Raw genomic sequence first — 17,229 nt, forward strand, 5'->3', positions numbered from 1 at the left:
GTGGAGAGAGGCTAGGAAGACCCGAAGGGACGAGGAGAACAGAGGGAGAGGAAAATGAGAAGAGAAAGAGAGAGAGTGATGCTGGCGTTGTCTCAACCAGAATCCCCCTTCAAGCACATGCAAATAAGGCTGTGATGCTTAACTGCATCATTTATGGGGATAATAGCGGCATCATCATTACGGGACTCAAATTAAATTACATCACAATTAGCATAACAAAGTGATTGGTTAAACTTTCAAAACAAATACCCGCGTCGGCTAATGAGCGGTGTTAATTGGCACAGGCACATTCTAAATAAAACATGTACGTAAACATGTGCTTTAGTTAAATACTTGTGAATTTTTTTTTTTTTTTAAAGGGTGTGAAAAAATTTGTCAAAAAACAACAACAACAACAACAACAACAATAAACTGTAGACATCATATTGCCAAGGGGATTTGTAGAATGAAACAAAATATGTAGCATTTAATTTTATTGCACTAAATAAGCTATTATACACAGACTCTGGAGAACAATGTAAATTATCCAAATCGTCCAATTCACCATATGCACTAATCATGCACCTCATTATCCACGTTGGCTTTAAATTATAAAGACCACGTCCACATTCCAGCACAAAGCCATAAAAAGTTAATAATATGCTCACGATAGCCCAATAGCAAGTCTTGCTCAGCCTTATAAATATTTAAGTAAACAAATTATCTGCCCGCCTTTGATAGGGGTAATTAGCACTTGAGGACTAATCGTTTTATTGACCCCACCTCCAAAATGGGACAGGCTCTGTAAAGTTTTAGATGACTATGAAAATCTTAGCATCTTTGTCAAATAAAAAGAAAAAGAAAAAATACATATGTACATCCAATTACTGTTTTACAATTGTTAGCTCATTAAATATGAAAATAGCTGCTTGATATTTTTTTATTAAATTGACAAGGAAAAAGTTTCAGCCTCCTGATTTTAATGATTTAATTTCCCATTAGTACTTTGTAAACTCCACAACACAAAAATCCTAAACGCAGAAGACACTTCAAATAAAACCATCTACTACGCAGTCAAACCACACTGTTCTCAGCACAAGAACACACACACTCGCACACTTAACGACGTGCACACACACACACCCGCACCAAACCACATTCATTATCGTCATTGCCATTATCACCAGCAATTAACCCACAGATGAAAGCAGCCCACAAACCAAACTGGGGCACGCCGCAAGCCTTGAGCAATGACAGCCAAAATGAAAGAACCAGAGATACATAGGGATGAATGGAGAGATGGAAAGAGGGATGGATGGATGGCCGAAGAGGTGCCTTTATTACCTGTAGGTGAACAGCGTGGGACAGCTGGCTGGAGAGGGTGTTTCGCAGAGAGTTGGCGGCAGAGGCAGGCGTCACGGAAAAGAGCGTGCGTTTATCAGTGTCATCACTCCAACTGTGTTTATACAGACTCGCATCATAAACAAGCGCCTCTTTGGCCCCGTCCCTCACGCGTCGCTCATGCATACTTAAATCAGCAGTGCACCCATTAAAAAAAACGACCCCTATCTCCTCACAATAATTCCTTCTTCTCTACTTGTCACCGAGCAATTACGACAGCGTGCAGACAGGGCCCAATAGGAGCTTTGGGAAGCTGAGCGACCAGCCGAGGAATAAGGGAGGTGAAAAAAGTGCAAAAATGGAAATTTATCGTCCTGACCTGGAGTCTATCCTGTCTTTCGTGATGCACTGGAAATCTTTACAGCCTTCTCTAATTAAAACATTAGCATTTCTTTAAAATACAGACAATCATTTTACATTTCCAGCTATTATTACTTCTCATTGTTTCTAGGCTTTCTGCTCAGCAAATGGTCTTCAAAAATTGTGTCCCTCTCCCTTGTCCTTTTAGGTTTTTTTTTTTTTTTTTTTTTTTTTTTTAAAGAAGTCTTTCGTCTTTGGTGAGTGAGCTGGTGAAAGAAGTGAGAGTGTGTGTGTATGTGTGTGTGACTGCGTGCTCTGTGTGCCAGCGTCTGAGCTCTCTCCTCACAGCCTGCATGCGGAGCCGCGGCTCGGATTGCGCTCTGCCAGGCGCCTCTCGCAGCTCTCATTTGAGCGAGCAGCTGCGACACGCACACACACTTTCTCTCTCCCATTCTCCTTTCTCTTGCACGCTCCTGCGGACTCTCGTGGAGGGAGATTTAATGCACATGCAACTAGCGCGAAGGACGTCCTGACTTCCTAAAACTCTCCAGGAGAAAGGTACGTGTGCATGCTTTTTTATTCTCACATTGTATGCGTGTTTGAATGAGATTAACCAGGGACGGCTCGTTAGCATGCAACCACCTCTAAGACATGCTCAAGGATACATGTCTCCAAACAACAATTAGTGAGTGTCTAAAATGCAGAAAATAGCTTTTTTTTCCTTTTTTTTTTTAAAACACATCAACAACACTCAAACGTTTTATACACATCAACTTATGTACACATCAACAAACCTACAATGCATGTAATGCAAAACCAAGAGAGAAAGTAACCTACCTTTTAAAGAATGACTGACAATCCTACTCCCTGAAGGTAGAGTCATTTGAAGATATTCTTAGAAGCCTTGAAGCATTAACTTGCATCAAAAATGAGGAATAAGGTGCCACTGGTAGGCAACAGCATCAGAGCATGAAAAAAAATAGAAGGTGGGGGGAGGTGGGGGGTTAGAAGGGGAAAAAAAACTAGCTGACGTTCACTGTCAAAGCCATCATCAAAGAACTATTTACAGCAGTATTTACACGAACAACACAGAATGCCTGTGCCCGATCACGTCCGAGGCTCGTGGCATTTTACGGCTGTAATTAAAACAAATCAACCAGACCTCTGATTGTTTTGGCACCCAGGACTAATTGTACACAAAAATCAGTGGTTTGATTGTCAGGGTTGGGAGGGGGGTGGTTGCGCTGGTGGTTTAGGGGTTGGCGGTTGGTGGTGTGTGTGTGTGTGTGTGGGGGGGGGGGGGGGGGGGGGTTGTCACATATTTTTTTCCTCTGTTTTCTTTTATTTATTTATTCCGAGAGGTGGATTGAGTGGTAGTTTAGTGACTTGGGTGACAGTGTGGTAGCAAATCATGCCAAAAACGTAATGAATAAATAAGTCTCCTGATTCCTTATTTGGGCAAGTTTGTTACACTGTGCAGTACGACTGGTGAAACTCAAAAAAGTCCTTACGAAGGAAGTATTTGAGTTGTAGAACAGGGAAGGGGGCGAGAAAAAAAAAAACAAAAGCAAATCAGAAAAGCTTTTCACAGCTTTTCCCGCATCTGATAAAACTTGGAAACCACTCCACATTTGCAAATTTGTCTTTACAGATGTTAATCAACGTTGAATGAATGGCATACTCTTCCATTTACTAAACATAATTAAACCCACAGAGCACAGTTCTGCTCGCAATCTCTCGAAATGATGCTGACATATCTGTCGTACTGTAAACAGTTCACAAGGCATACAATGTGGAACATTTTCAACTAATGGTGTTTGTCAATCTTTTTTTTTCTATTTTTTCTTTTCCCTTTTAGCCTTCTCTTGCCCTGCGTGCCACAGATGTTTTTCTAAGTTGCTCCCGCAGACAGGAATCTACTCGCAAGACGAAAGCCACGCTCTCCCCCAGGAGAGGAGTACAAAGGCCAGTCTGCACGTGGCAGATGCAAAATCAAGTCCATCTGCTACGGGCTTCCCTTCACCACATGGAGATTGAAAAGTGAGGCTCATTTGGTTGTGTTTGCGTAGACGGCGCAGGAACATGAGCAAGGAACCAGCTGTTGGTAAACGGGGAGAATGAGAGCGTGTTTGACTGAGCACAAGAAACGAATATCAAATAGATGAATGAATTCACGAAGACTGACGTGAAAGCTTTCTGCTCAAGATTTATTCAAAATTACAACTAGACAATGCTGTATCAACACTCTTATAAAATCAATTACCCTACTTACAACTGTGGAAGCTCAAATTATGCACACACAACAAATACACATCCTGGTTAGCAAGAACTTTCATGCTGTGCACGATCCACCCAAGGCAGACATGACAGACTTATTTAGTTAAAGATCTAGCCTCCAACGCATAGTAAGACCACTTGAACTCCCGCTCAGAGCGCTATGCTGGCATGATACAACAGGCTACGAATAGCACATTATCTTCCAGCTCTACTGGAACACATTTCAACTGTATGATATCATTAGAAACTGCTGATCTCAAGCCAAGAACTGTAACACGCTGCTGTTGGCCTCCACCCCTCTAGACTGGGGCAAATGCTCAGCAAGGAAGTGTAAAAGGTTGTGAAAAGGCCTCCAGGTCTCAGTATTACTGCAGGAATTGCGACTAATGCATCATATTTACATTTCGACCAAAATGCTACAGGCTACATCGCGTCTTAACCTTCACTTCACAAGACAAACACGGCGCTTGTTAGTCACACTAAGTCATGCCTCATTTTTTGTTTTTTTATTTGTCTCTCTCTCTCTCTCTTTTTCCTCATTTTACAGGACTTTGGACACCCAAGGTAAATGAGGACAAAAAAATTCCTGCAGCGGCTCTTAAACGTGTACAGAGGAAAGTGTTGGGCTGCGGGAGGGGGGATGGGGACTTGTGCGGTGGCAACACTGGTGTAGCAATCTCTCTCCAAGCGATGGCATCATTTCCAAGGCAACCCCTCTAACTATTAATTTTCAATGAAAGCAGACACAGAATGCCCTACCCTGAGCCTACATAAGGTGTCAAGAGCCTGTCTACGAACTCTACACTCTTTTGCAGGGGGGAACCGAGCCTTAAAGGAACCATGTTGACACTGGGCTGGTTCAAAGTAACACAATCACAACACTGAATACACCAACTAAGTCCTGCTTTCTACAAATGCACCATTCATTCCCAGTCGAAAAACATGCGGATTAATCTAAACGCATGCCGATTAATCGATCAATCGATCAATCAATCTACTATTAGTGTTATTAATTGTTAAAGAAAATAAAATTACAAAAATTGAGAATTTTGAGTCAATATTGTGAAAAATTTATATAAAATAATCTTTTTCATTTTTACTTTTTTCCAAGAGACGGATATGAAACATTTCTTTATAAGATGGATATGAATCATTTCTTTATAAGGGCAAACATATTACAACTGTGTAAAAGCAGTATAAAATAACTCATTTGCTGTCATTAAATATGTATATATCTGCATTGTATCGGCTACTCTTCTCTCTGGTTACTGGTATCAGCCAGTGAAAAACCCATATTGGTCCCATATACAGCTTAAGCGAGCTAGTGTGCACTCAGTGAGTGTCTGATGTGTGTTTCAGGACATACAGAAATGCCGCCAGCATTAAAGCTGTTCTCTGGCTGGAGAGTTATCCAATCAAATTCATTTCCGCCTCTCCATTCTCCTGGTGATTAAGCCTTTGAAATCTACTCCACACTAGTAAACAGCCCTAATAAACTCTCAGGTGTGGATCCGGCTACATGTACACTTATTTGCAAATGTATGGATTTCCAACAACTGTTTTGTCGACCAATGGCAGACAAGGGGAGTTTTTGGAAAACCTCTGTCATTATTTTTGCATTTCCATTTGATGAAGCCAGTGGCACAGAATTTACACACTTCTCCTTTAATTTTCACTTTTTTGTGAATGTCTCATTAGCTATGACTAAAGGAATAGTTCACCCAGAAATGAAAATATTATCATTTACTCACTCTCAGGCCAACCAAGATGTATATGACCTTCTTTCTTCGAAAGTATACCACGTTTTTAGCTTCATCCAATGCATATTTAGGCAGCATCAAAGTAATCCACATGACTCCAGTCGATTAAGTAATGTCTTCTGAAGTTAATCGATACATTTGTGTGAGAAACAAATCACCATTTAAAACATTTTTCACTTTAAATCGGCGCTTCCGCCAACTCTCTGTAGATGTTTGAATTGACCTAACACTTGCGTGAAGTACGTTCCTCTGTGGTAAACAGAATGGAACTTCTGCATTCTTGCGTGAACGTGACAGTGACGTGAAGCATTGAGTGTTTACAGGAAGCGATTTTTTAACGTTAATAAAGTGTTAATTAGTGATTCGTTTTTCACACAAACGTATCGATTCACTTCAGAAGACATAACTTGATCGGCGGGAGTTGTGTGGATTACTTTGATGGTGACTAAGTGTGCTTTTTGGACTGTCAAAAATGGATGTCCATTCACTTGCATTGGATGATGCTAAAAACCTGGGATACTTTCCTAAAAATCTTTAATCCTGTTCTGATGAAGAAAGGTCATGTACATCTTGGATGGCCTGAGGGTGAGTAAATTATCAGCAAATTTTCATTTTACTCACCCTCATGTTGTTTCAAACCCATTTGACTTTCTTCTGTGGAACACAAAAGGTTATGTTATGCAAAATGTTAGGGACTGAAAGCCTCAGTCACCGTTCACTTTCTTTGTATGTAAAAAATATGTAGTGAAAGTTAATGGTGACTGAGTCTGTCAGCCCCTAATATTCTGCCTAACGTCTTATTTTCCACAGAAGAAAGTAAGTTATATGGGTTTGAGAATTTTCATGCTTGGGTGAACTATCCCTTTAAGCATCTTATTTTTTCCTACAAATTATAGTAAAAACACAGCTTTGTTTAGTTTTAAGCTCAGGGATGCAACAGATCTGTGATCCAATGGTGATCAGAGCGTTCTTAACTTTTCAAAAGGTGAGAACATCTTAGTCCAATTATAGTACATGGCTTGATCTATCCATAAAAGTTCCTTGCACCTGAGCATACACCCATTCTCTTTTTAAGTAAAAGAAATAAATAAAAAAATAAGAAAAAAGAAAGATTAATGGCAAACTCATAAGACCAGCCTCTCTTCATCTTAATGATGTTCTTCATCGCAGATCGATATGACCTGAAATGGACCATTAGAGCACAATGATTATATAACAGGCAGCTAAACATTATAATATACTGTACTTAAGCACCAAGGTATCCATGGCAACCTCCCTTTGCCTTGCATGGCAGAACCTTAATGAAGTCCTATTAAGCAGCCTGTAATGATAGTGTCCACATGTATTTGCATATATACTTCAGTAGACAAGGGTAGAGAGGGGGGAGGTGGGGGGTGCAGAGTAAAGCTCAACAATCACAACAGCGCAAGATAAGATGCATGTTTAATCCATTACTCTGAAAATAACAAACCCCGAGCCTCAAAGAACTCGGGGACGTAAAGCACATAAAAAAAGACACTATCTGCGCTGGTAAATTAGCTACGTTCATTGGCACCTCCATTAAAAGCGAATTAAGCTCGGGGGCCGGGAATGAGATGAGGCCCCCCAGTGGGGCCTGGGCCGAGAATCCCCTTGCATGTGACTTCCATTTGGAACTCTGGCCGGATGCCCAACAGGACATCCCAGAGAGTGTGTTTGCTCAACTCAATATCAATAGGCGCAGCAAGTGGCCATAGGAAAGGGCCCGGCCTCCAGTTCCTATTGAAAATAAACCAGCGCACACTCACATAAGGGCTGAAACATCAACACATGCCACCGGGAGCCACATATATAACAATCTGCAGTGTTTTCTCGCTCTCTCTTTCTCATTTTCTCTCTGTTTAATGACACCTGCTCCACTCTAGCATCTGTAGGGAGGACTGAAGTATACATTTCAGTGGAGAAATAAAAGAGATTGAAATGACAGAAGTCAGATGGTTCAAGCTGACCGGCCACTTCAAACAAAGAGCCCCGCAGTACGAGACAGACACTCCAGGTTAAATTGGCTCTTCTGTGTCTACCCTTAAAATGTGGGCTCCTTCAAAAGCACATTTGAATTAGATGAGTTGATGAAATCAAAGACTTGACTGTGTGGGTAAATTTATACAAGCAAGTGCAGCTCAGAGCAGTTTACCTGTTATGCGGCAGATTGGCGGCAGATGAAAGCAAACAGAATGGCAGCCGACTTCCTTTCTCACTCAAGAGATATTTTCATACTGTAAAGGCTGCAATTTGTATTATAGTCACATTGTTCGGGAAATTCAGGTAATGGGTATTTGATGCATTCCGAGCTGCCAAACTTGGAATAAGATGAAAGGCAATGTGACAAAACTCCGCAATGACCACTCAACATAATTGTCAACATGACAAAAACAAAAAAATCCTCCAAAAACAGTGATACGATTTTTTTTAGACTCTTAAATGAATAAAAGATAAAAGATGGGAAAAACATTGCTTACAACAATGACAATAAAGAATACTAGATCTTAACATTTTCTGTTTGCCTGTAAAAAAGTTGCTATGTTGTTGCTAAGATGTTTTGAGTGGGGTTTTTTTTGTGCATTTTAGTGGTCCGCTGGTTTATTTTTTTACCAGGCAAAAATCGTAACTATGATCGCTTAGAAAAATAATAACACACCTCTCCTCAATAAGCAGCACAAATTAAGGTATCATTCGTGTCTGTACTAGTTACACATAAGCAATACCAATAGTGATGCGTGCCTTAGCAAGCAGTACTAATAAGAAATCTTGGCTATGTTTTTTTTTTTCAGTGATGAAGCGCAGAGGGAAAGTTGGACATATCTAAGCTACTCTCACATTACAGTGAAAAACAGACGTTCCATGAGCTACATCCATTCAGCAGTGTGATTCTATTCAATCAGACACCAATTACTCAAAAAAGAGAAAATTAATTCAACAAAATGGCATCCCACCAAAGAATAATAAACTCTTTGTAAGGATATTTCAAACTTAACCATTCTCCATGCCGCAGCTAATTTAAACCTAATTTTTACTAGCTACTAATTCAGTGGGGGCGGGGATAGGAATTACATCTGGAGGTAATTCCCTACCTGGAGGCTTGCCAAATAAAAAAATAAAGACAGAGGGGCGGGGCTGGTTGGGGGGTTACTAGTGTCTCAAAATTACTGAATGTTTTTATAGGGCTGTCATCAGACATGACTCAGGTGTTGTGTGCAGGGAGAATCGGACAAAAGGGACACTGAAGTTCCAAGGCGATAAAGGGACCCGGTCCCAGATGTTCAGACAGCCTTGAAAGAGGCTGTAGTCCTATTTGGTCTAGACTGTATTATCCCAGCACTTATATTTAAAACATCTCAAGTTGGATCACACATCTGAACATCTGTGTCAACACATAACTTCAGACAGCTTGAAGATGCCAGAACATGTGAAGAACAACAATTCCCAACCCCAGTCAAGACCTGTATATTAAAGAAATAAGCCACAAGAGGCCATCCATTAAGAGGATTTCACCACAAGTAACTAATGTTCTTAGGCAAGGCGCAAAGCGAAACCCTCCTACCATGCTAAAATCACTGTAATGCACAGACTGGACTGGAGTGGCTTATTGATTTATAAAATTAATTATTATTATAGCTGTCAAAGTCAATGCGTTAACGCATGCGATTAATACAAAAATGTAAAGCACTAAATTTTCTTAAATCGCGATTAACGCATTTACCGTTAATAAAGCATAAACTAGGGGAACCTTTTTAATGGGATAGGGAAAGTAGAGAGGTGACAGGAAATGAGAGAGAAAAGAGTGGGAATGGGATCGGGAATGGACCTCACGACCTCAACTCATCAGCACCACGTCATGAGCGTAGCCCGCTAGTCTAAGGCTCTGACGGGAAAGGACCTGTTAACGCTATTTGTTGTACAAGCCCAGATGGGACTTGTAACAGAAATCAAGTACTTTGCACAATTTAATTACCACAGAAGCATGTCAAGTCTTAACTATCATGAAAATGCAGAACAAGACGTTGTTTGCAAGTGCTTTTCATCTGGAGTTTAAAAAGGCACTTGATGCTGGCATTGATGCCCAGATAATGAATGAATAATGAATGCTGCTTCACGATTGCTGTAGCAAAGCAGATAGCCATAGTTTGCCAGATGATTAAGATTGTGGAGGATGACAGTTTAAGAAATTGAATGCACATTGCAATGAATGTGCAATCTATGGGGGAACTAGTTCTTTCAATTAGTCAACCTCCCATATAGACTCTGCGAAAAGTTTAATGTTACTTCAACTGGTGCTATTTTAGTGCATTTCTATCTTTATACTGTGAAGGAAATTGTGCATTTAAAAGAACTATATATAGTATACATAGAGTATATATAGAGTCAAAGTTCAGCAATTACAAAATCTGCGATTCATCGCGATTAACTATGAAAAATTATGGGATTAAAAACTGTAATCGATTGACAGGACTTATTATTAATAATTATTGTAACAAAAAAAATCTTCTGTAAAGTAACCAGACGGATTTCACTATGATTTCAGCGACAGTTCGTCGAAAGTTCTGCTGCTGAAATCGGTCCGTTTCCTGAAATTTGAACCACTTAGTTGGAAGTGTTGTTGAGTGTATGGTCACGTGTTAGCTCCAGTTTCCTAGTGAAATGTCCATAGAGTAGTGCAAAAGGCATTGTTTTTAGTTGTAAATTATATAATACAGTCAACAGAAATGCATATTTTATTAACCATATGCCCTAACCCAAACCACAACCCCAAACCTATCCATTAGTGGAGTAAAAATGTAGTCGTTGAGGGCAAATGCAACCTCCAAACCATGCTCATCATTGATTACGTGAACTCAACGTCGCCATAGAACCAGAACCCATGTTTCCGAGGCAGTAGTGCCACAGGAAAAGCTAAATACAATTTAATCGATGTAAAAATGTCTGATGGGAGATGGGAGATTGTCTGTAATTTGGCAAAATAGAGCCGATTTCATGGTACTGGAACATTCAGTAGCGACATGTTAATTTCCCATGTAATCAGTAGTTCAATAGCTGTTTGTGTAACATTGCAACTTACAACTACATTACAATAAAATGTGTGGTTACAGGTGTGCCTTTATGGTCATTTTACAATGGCTTTGAAACTGTCTCATCCAATCAGAATTTAGACTTGGGACTACATGTTTAATAATGAATGTTAAAAGACCTGTGAACAAGCAAAAAGGTTCCTTGAATAGTCCAAAACTTATAAAGACAGGAAGTGAAAGACTTAAGACTTGGTGGTCTCAATTGTCGGTTTTCGCACACACTCAAGGTGAGAGAAAATGAAAAGTTTGGACTCCAATAATCTATTTTGAAAAGTGACTAAAAGAAGACATTTACATTCGATACAGACCATGACAGCCCCCACCTCAATCCCGCCTTCCCCATGTCCTCTTGAATAGAAAATGTGTTTTCCAAATGAAAATAAACTGAGGCCAGCCAGTTTGAGGCAGTTAAACTCGGGAATATGAGATCAAATAAAGACTCCTGTGGCGGTTGAAAGGAGAAATGAAATCGCTTCTGAGAAGAGATGTACCGGGTAATAAAATCACTCCTTTATATCTTCCTAAATGGCACATGTTCCCGTGGAGTGGTTAAGCTTTGGCGCAGTCGGTCAAAGACAGTATGCAAGTGGCAATTTTAACTTCCTGAAGATCTCCCTACCGATATCCTTCTTAAGTCTTGTGCTCTGAAATTTGGCGGAATTGGCAAACTCTTTTACCGTCAAGTTTGAGAAAAACTTTTGCCTGCAATTGGTTTAGCAACATTCGGGGGTCGACGGGGAGTGAGAACTTCATATTCCATTAGGTGAATCTAACTGTAGGTCGTAATAGGGTCCCTCCATGATCGTTTCTATTCTGACTGAATATGTGCACTTGATTGGACACCGTCAATAGTACGGAACACAAACAAAAACATCTTGCTGGGCTACAACGGAACAACCTCTTCCTCTGAATCACTTCAATTCATCCCTCATCCATAAAAGGCATTGACAGCGGAATTACAGTGCATTACCAAAAACATGTAATTGATTTGCCTTTGAAAAGGTAGCCACAATAACTTTTCAGACCGTGTTTTAGGCGCATCAGACAGCTATATTGAAGGGCATTAGCAAACGGTGGAATACATTATAATTTATAATACAGTGGTTATTAAAGTCCCAATAAAAAGGGTTTAGAGTGAAATGATTCACTTATCAGTGTGCTTGTGTGGTACTTAAATGCAGCCCTCTTTTGCTATTTTAACGACAAAAAAGTAGCCTGTGATGACATTGAAAACAGCACTGGATGTACAAATTTTCCCCGATGCAAATGGTTTCCATTAATTCCTGGAATGGCATAAAAATGTAATTGTTTATGCAAAAGAAAAAAATGTTATACAAAATAAGAGTTTAAAATGGACGCATTTGCTATGAAAAACGTACCAATTCCATTTCAAATGCAGGCCAATCAAAAATAGTGTAATAAACATATTAAACTGCAGCTTCTATTCAAAGTGCAAATTGCTCTGTACCGTAAAAAGCATAGACAATTTGCACCAAAAGCCAAAGCACAGGAATCAGAGCTGAAGTGGTTTCAAATAAACTAAGTATGTCAAATAAAATTAAGTCAAGAATTAAAGCATCACATTCACAGAGATGGAATGTGATGTGTAGGTTTCTAAACATGACAAAAAATATAAAGCACAGAAATAAATGTATGCGCATGTATTTTTTTTTAATCGCACATATTACTTAAAGTCTCCTGATAAGTTTTGCTAAAGGCATTTTTCAATTTAATCATTGACAAATTAACTTTCTGTACAGACCTGCGTTTTTGCGTTCACATGCAATTAAAATGTTTATACATGTTGATACTGTTCTGCTTCGGTTAAATTCATTTTTCTGCAGATAATGTCATCATAGTGAGCATTAATTGTTGATTTTATTGATTAATTGGTGCATTAATCTTAATGGAAGATGTTACAACCACTGCCTATTTTAATTTACACATCCGAACCATCATGGCACTGCTGACTTGTACAACTTCTATATGCGTGGAACTTTTTACTTCATTACAATTGCACTCAAGAGTCTGACAAGTCTCTCCGCCATGTACACAGATGGAAAACAGAAGGAAAAAAATGGAAGGATGTTCTGACAGTTTAAAAGTGCCTAACAGCTGCTGCAGTCAGATCATCTAAACGCACACCCACCTCCCCAAACAAACAGAAGAGTCAACTTCAAATGCATAGTTGGACTGTTAGGTAATCCTTCCATTGTTCAGGCTCACTGAATTTCGATGGACTGCCCCCATCTTCCCTAATACTAAAACAACAACCCTAGACTAATAACAGATCCCTCAATTCCAGCATGCCAACAGCAGAACAATAAATATCAAAAATTACCAGAGAAATATGCATGTTATCAATACTGCAATGACAGGCATTTTTTTTTACTTGCATTCAGTTATCATGAAAGAAAGCCAGAGGAAGGCTCGAGCAGCAGGAGATGGACACTAAACAGGGGTCTTTTGTTTGGCTAGGACAAAACTGGGCTTCCCCTCAGGACATTTAATACTCTGCAGAAGTAGCAAACCATCGGCTACAGTAGTCTAGTGTGCACACATACAGGAAAAGGTGTAGCCTATATTATGGAGTCCAGTCTATTGAATGCTGCACAGTCAATTAAGACCGATTTAAAAGGATTTCCTCCTTCAAAACCCTTACAAATAAAAGCATCAAGGGTGGATGGCTGCCACCAATATCACTGCCAAACTATCATAGTTACAATTCAAACAAGAGAACTTGCTCTGAGAAGAAGCTTAGGTCCAAATTATCTCCAATGTCCTTTAGGTTTATTTGAATTTTAAGGTGTAGAATCACATCCTGTTGATGTATTACGCTGGCACACAGGAAAGGTCCAACTTCCAAATTCGCTTGACAACTTGCCACGAGAATGAAAGACAAATGTTTAATTAGCAGGTAACTGTTTTTTTTACAAGTCTTCGGCAGTTCCGATTTAACACATACACACACACATGCTTCCATGCACGAAGAGAACTTTACACACACAAATTATAAATGCAAGGCTCTTGCAATGGAGAGTTGAACTTTTCACACCTTTCAAAGCCACAGAATTGGCTGCTTTCGGGCTCTCTACAGCTGCTGCGCTGTACTAATGCAAGGCGGTGTCATATGAAAACTATTCCTCTACCCAAACCACAGGGCTGGTCATAAATGAAACGCAGGCTGCTCAGTGAGGTCATGAAGAGTCTAATTTTCAGCAGCCGCGTATACAAGAAAAAAATATTTCCAAAGAATAGAGCAACATGAAAAAAATACAGATTCTAGTCCCAAGGACAGGGAAAAATAAATAAATGGCAGGGAATGGTGGCCTCTCACATTTTCCCCCCATGCTTTGCAAACAACCGTCAACTGCTACTCAGAAACAGCGTTGCTTCACAATGAGAGAAGTCTAAACAATCTGATCCCAGCCAAGGCAAATGCTTTGCAACTCTGCACACAGTCACATTTCAGGATGTCTCGGCTTAATTGCCAACTATCGAATCTCACAATGGAATCTGTCCATTTGGCAGAGGTCCTGCCAGTGGACCAGATAAAATGTTGTTTTAAAAAGTGTCAGCTTCGCCGTGCAATGAGAAGAAAATCTCTTTGATTTAATATGGGTTTTTGGTTGGCTCTTTTTCATTTGTTGCTCAATTTTATTCCAAGAAGGGGGACTAACTCAGCATAGTTATGTTAGCAAAACCATTATGAAGAGAGTAAAAAAGGGAATGAGCGACCTAATGTACTTTCCCCCTCTGCTCAAAACACAGAGGGGGATATTCACTTAGAATAAATTTAGCTTGTTTTGTTTGTTAAAAGCTTACTTTAGTAGTGCGTGCTCTCTGAGCTGGTTTAGTGCCCAATTCACTAAAGGAACTATGCAGATCAGGCAATGGCACAAACACAACCACACAACCTATTAGGTTTAGGCTAACCCAACTTGTTTCTGACCATATTTGCACCCTTGGCAAGATCGTGATTGTTGGATGGGGGTACGGGGTGGGGGGAAGGGTTAGGAGAGTTTAGGGGCATCTTCCAATGCCCCCCCCAGCTGGTCGAGCCCTAGGCAACTGCGTAGAAACAGCCCTGCCTGTACGCAATTTGCATGCAGCAATTCCGACCCTGCAGGGCAGTTCTGAACGCTAAACAGTGGAAGATGCAGTATACCATGAGATCTTAAGCATCTCTTTAAAAAAAAAAAATAAAAAAAAAAACGCAGTTTACTGCCTGCTTTCCTTGGCTGGTAATAGTGCAAACATAATTCGCCAGGCAAATAGAGTTTTGTGGATTAAGCAAAATTTATACTGAGCCTAAATTAGATAGAAAGAAGGCGGGTTTAAGCTAAAAAGAATGATAATGACTTAAATACTCAAACGTAAAGCTGAATTATGTAACTTTTTCTGTTAATATACTTTCTCTTTGTTTGACCAACAGCAGAGGAAATGCAGGATTCAGAGAGCTGTTTTAAACACAAAGTTTATTTTTGAAATTCTGTTCGGTTGTGCTAGTAGAACAGAAATTACATACTTCAGTTTTAAACTAGATTGCGAGTGGTTAGTAAAGACGACGCATGTGGTATTTCAGCGCAAAAAACCTACACAAGTGGTGCAACTGTTTAGTGAATTTGGCCCGGAGTTTGCACAAAGATGAAAAACTCAAATGAAACTGACCACTAGGGGCACCTACATACTAGACACTGTCGATTTCAATGGGCATGGCATGTTGCAATGACATAGAGGATATTCTGTGTCTCACTGTAATGTTCTGTGTGCACTTGTTTCTCCAATCACCAAAAAAAAAAAAAAAAAAAAAAAAAACAATTCTTGTGTACGTGAGCACACTTGGCAATAAAGCTCATTCTGATTCTGTTAATCGCAAAGGATTTGTGAAAACGTTCCACAATTTTTGCTGCATCGCACTCTGACGTAGGCATCAATGGATCAATGAGAATTTTCATTGTGCTCTCGGAAATACAATTCACCATATTCCAGCATGATTTCAAAGTGACCCCCCCTCTTTCCATACCTCAAAACGGATCTTACACATTTCTGTCCATCAAACGCTCTGCGTCCATGTGGTGCATGTGAATATAAATATAAAATACCAAACTGAGGCAGGTAAGTGACAATTTGAGAACAGAGTGAGCTACTGGTAGAGGTGCATGGACAGGAAGTGACTGGAATACTGGGATATCAAGGGCACACATGCTTACTGGAGCAGGTGAGTCTTAATGGTTTGAACACGCAGAAGGGACTTGCGCTATCAGGACTTCGAGGGCAGGATAATGGGTTTGTCACTCCGAGCATCTTGTGGCATTCTGTTTTTCTAAGTCTGACTTTCAAACTCCCAGATCCAAAAACTTCAAACAACCAAAATACCAGCACATTCATAAAACAGAACAGAACCGCTGGGAATTTAAGATGGAGAGACCGCGCACACACATACACACTCAAGCGCGCACACTCTCACACACAAAGGTAGCAGGCCTCAACAGCAGATGGTAAAATTAACATTTCAACAGTTCTCTTCTTTCATGTAGGTCTCGGCAGAACCGCCTTTTTTCTGGAAAAATTTTAAAGGCTAGGGTTTGGAAAGATGCAAGGCTTGAGAAAGCATCTGGAAAAAGGGAAGGAGAATATTGGCTTATTGCTCCTGATGGTCTTTCTCTATGAAAAATTAAATAGGTCTGTTTTGCAGGTTTGGCTCTCTGTAGTGCCCTGTTATGGAAACATCATCTCAGTAATTTATATGAGCTTGAACACCTGGTAATGAAACAAATTGGGATTCTTTAAATCTAGTCTGTTGACTTTTTGCGCCCGCTTGTAATCTCATCCATTTTTGTTAACATTTTCCAAACACTGACAAATGCATTCAGGAAAATAACCTGTAAATAAGGCTGTATTCCGTAAATTAACACTATCTCTAAACAGAAATGCACAACATTACGGATATATATTCAGAAACTGCCTAATGCATTTTAAATAAATACAAAAAAGTGGGTGGAAAAAATAAAGATCAAAATACCAAAGTGACAGACTTGTTTGAGTCCACTGAATGGAACGCCTGAGTAGAGGCCATTAATTTGGACACAGTTATGGCTAAATTACATGTGTTTCACCTCTGTGACATTTTAAATGCAATTAAAAGCTGGTTATGAAAGAGTGCGGACTTCCTTGTGATGAGGAAAATCGCTGCGGTGATTAACATGCAAACGAGTTCATGCTGGTGTGGTAGATTGAGCTTTGAAAGCCCCATTTACTTTGGTGTGATTATCTATTTACCAGTACACAGCCTTCAATCTCACACCGTTCCCCTGGCGCATATCACTCAATTACACTCCCACCTTTATTTATGAAGGTGCCACTGTAATGCATGCTAGAAACGTCTATTCTTTCGCTCACCGTGC

General features: G+C 39.9%; 1 protein-coding gene and 1 long non-coding RNA gene across 2 annotated transcripts in view; one reads left to right on the top strand and one right to left on the bottom strand.

The window, feature by feature from the left end:
• LOC127435063 (forkhead box protein P2-like) overlaps positions 1-17,229 on the bottom strand; it is a 128,254-nt gene that overhangs the window by 87,647 nt on the left and 23,378 nt on the right. The window lies entirely within an intron of this gene.
• LOC127435087 (uncharacterized) lies at positions 1,963-5,191 on the top strand. Its single transcript, XR_007896126.1, has 3 exons — positions 1,963-2,238; positions 3,539-3,720; positions 4,505-5,191. It is a non-coding gene; the product is annotated as an uncharacterized LOC127435087 (long non-coding RNA).

This window comes from Myxocyprinus asiaticus, chromosome 45 (assembly GCF_019703515.2).
Source record: "Myxocyprinus asiaticus isolate MX2 ecotype Aquarium Trade chromosome 45, UBuf_Myxa_2, whole genome shotgun sequence".
In the NCBI taxonomy this organism is placed as follows: domain Eukaryota; kingdom Metazoa; phylum Chordata; class Actinopteri; order Cypriniformes; family Catostomidae; genus Myxocyprinus; species Myxocyprinus asiaticus.